This window comes from Phycodurus eques, chromosome 2 (genome assembly GCF_024500275.1).
Source record: "Phycodurus eques isolate BA_2022a chromosome 2, UOR_Pequ_1.1, whole genome shotgun sequence".
In the NCBI taxonomy this organism is placed as follows: Eukaryota; Metazoa; Chordata; class Actinopteri; order Syngnathiformes; family Syngnathidae; genus Phycodurus; species Phycodurus eques.
In genome coordinates, this window is record NC_084526.1 from 16,523,153 (window position 1) to 16,525,728 (window position 2,576).

Genomic DNA, 2,576 nt, shown 5'->3' on the forward strand with positions numbered 1-2,576 from the left:
ATGAAAACATTCCGTTCACATTAGAAGTCGCTTTAATTTTGGAATGTGAACGACTCCAAATTAAGATCAGATTTAACAAAAAATGTGAATTGGGCATCATGCCCTGCAGTGAACGTAGCCTTTATTTAGAATCCTCTGGGTAATCTGTTTCCCCTCAAATTTCAAAAACATAACTTCATTGAAGACTCTAAATTGTACAAAGGTGTGAATTTGAGTGTGAATCGTTTATCGACATGGGCCCTGCAATTGACTGGCAACCAGTCCAGAGTGGCTCCCGCCTCTTGCCCACAGTCAGGTGGAATAGGCTCCAGCGCACTTGTGACCTGAATGAGGAAACGCCCTATAGAAAATGGAAGGATTAACAGTTCAATAAACTATATATAAGCCATATGACAGGGCCTAAAATATTATGTTGTTGTAATATGTGTTTGTACTAGTTTGTTTTTTGAAATGGAACATTCACAGTACAGAAGCGTTCAAAGCTCCTACTCGCAACATATTAGGTAAGGGACAGAGGGTTGGGCTCTTCCAATGACAAATGACATTTTAAAGCATACAGTAATTCTTATAGCATAATAATTCACACAGTTCAAACTATTACTGCTACACTGGTCGGCATCCTCCAATTAAAAAATGTAAGAAATATAATTAGTTTCACTTCAAAAAAATGTTTAAGCTCTTGTCATATTAAATTTATTACAAGGATGAGCATTGCTATCATTTTCAAGGCATAGCTGTTTAATACAACTCTTGTACTGGAGTCTAGATCTCATGAGAATGTTGTGGCGAACGGTATATTTCCACTTAACTGCTTTTTTGGCTTCTTGTGTGTTTGTGTGCATGAAATTTGATTGCAAGCAACGAGAAAGACAACAACATCCAGAATATCTAAAGCTACTCTCGACTTAATGAAAAAGTGACGAGAAATGAAGAAAAGGGGCAGCATTGTCAACAAAAGTTTATATGTTGAATTTTGCGAGACTATTCGGAAAAAGATACGAGAAGAATTGAGAAATGATCGCCCAATAAGCCTGCTCTCAACGATTTATAAAGTCTGCAAATATATTGGACAAATGAATTAGAATCAAACTCAGTGAAGCACAGCCGATAGAACAAGCGGGTTTTCCTAGCGGTTTTAATACTATGGACCACATACAGACAGTTCAACAAATAATCGAACGAGTCCGAAATGCCTCTGTGTGTAGCTTTCATCGACTATGAAAAAGCGTTTGACTCAGTCACCACCATTTCGATACTGCAGGCGCTAGTAAATGAAGGGATAGAGCCGACCATTCTACAATCAATGTACAACGATTCTTCAGGTTCAATTCGAATTGATGATGAAAGAGTGAGAATAAGTCTAGGAAAAAGGGGTCAGGCAGGGTGAGACACTGTCTCCGAAGCTATTTACTGCTTGGCTTGAATAAATATTTAAAAAGCTCAATTGGGAAAAAGAAGGACTAAAAATTCACGGCGCTTATTTGAGCCATCTTCGTTTTGCAGACGACATCATTTTATTCTCCTACGTTGCTGAACAACTACAGCGTCGTATTCAGGAATTCGAGTTAAAAAGCCGTCACTCAGGTCTGAAAAGGAACAAAAGCAAAACGAAGGTCATGTTCAATCGTTACTGTCCACAAAAAGATATCAAAATGGAGGACTACGTCCTCGACGGCGTCGAAAACTACATCTATTTAGGCCAACTTGTGACATCCATCCATCCATCCATTTTCTGAGCTGCTTCTCCTCACTAGGGTCACGGGCGTGCTGGAGCCTATCCCAGCTGTCATCGGGCAGGAGGCGGGGTACACCCTGAACTGGTTGCCAGCCAATCGCAGAGCACATACAAACAAACAACCATTCGCACTCACATTCACACCTACGAGCAATTTAAAGTCACCAATTAATGCATGTTTTTGGGATGTGGGAGGAAACCGGAGTGCCCGGAGAAAACCCACGCAGGCACGGGGAGAACATGCAAACTCCACACAGGCGGGACCGGGGATTGAACCCGGGTCCTCAGAACTGTGAGGCTGACGCTCTAACCAGTCGTCCACCGTGTCGCCCAACTTGTAAAAATGGATGGAAATACAAGCACTGAAGTTGAACGCCGCGTGAAGCTTGCCTGGCAGGCTTATGGAAGGCTTAGTGTTATATTCAAGAACAATCTTCCCATTTGCTTGAAAATAAAAGTTTTCGATCAATATATAATATTATATATATATATATATATATATATATATATAATATAATATATATAATAGATATAATATATATATATAATAGATATAAATAATCAGTCATCCTACAAAATGTACAATCTTGATTTCAAGTGGGGGGAAAAAACCACCTCGTGACATTTGACACTTCCTGACTGAGCGTTTTAGCAAATCGTATTAAAGACGTTTCCATTCATAGCAAGGAGAAATTTCCTGTTGCGGCTGATTCAATGATACACAAAACACCAACCGTTTTAGATCCATTTTACTGGGCAGGTTGGACTATGGCTAGTTCTTTTGTCACAGGGTCACAGTTTTAAACATGCACGCACATGCCCCACCCCTTCCCCTCGAACC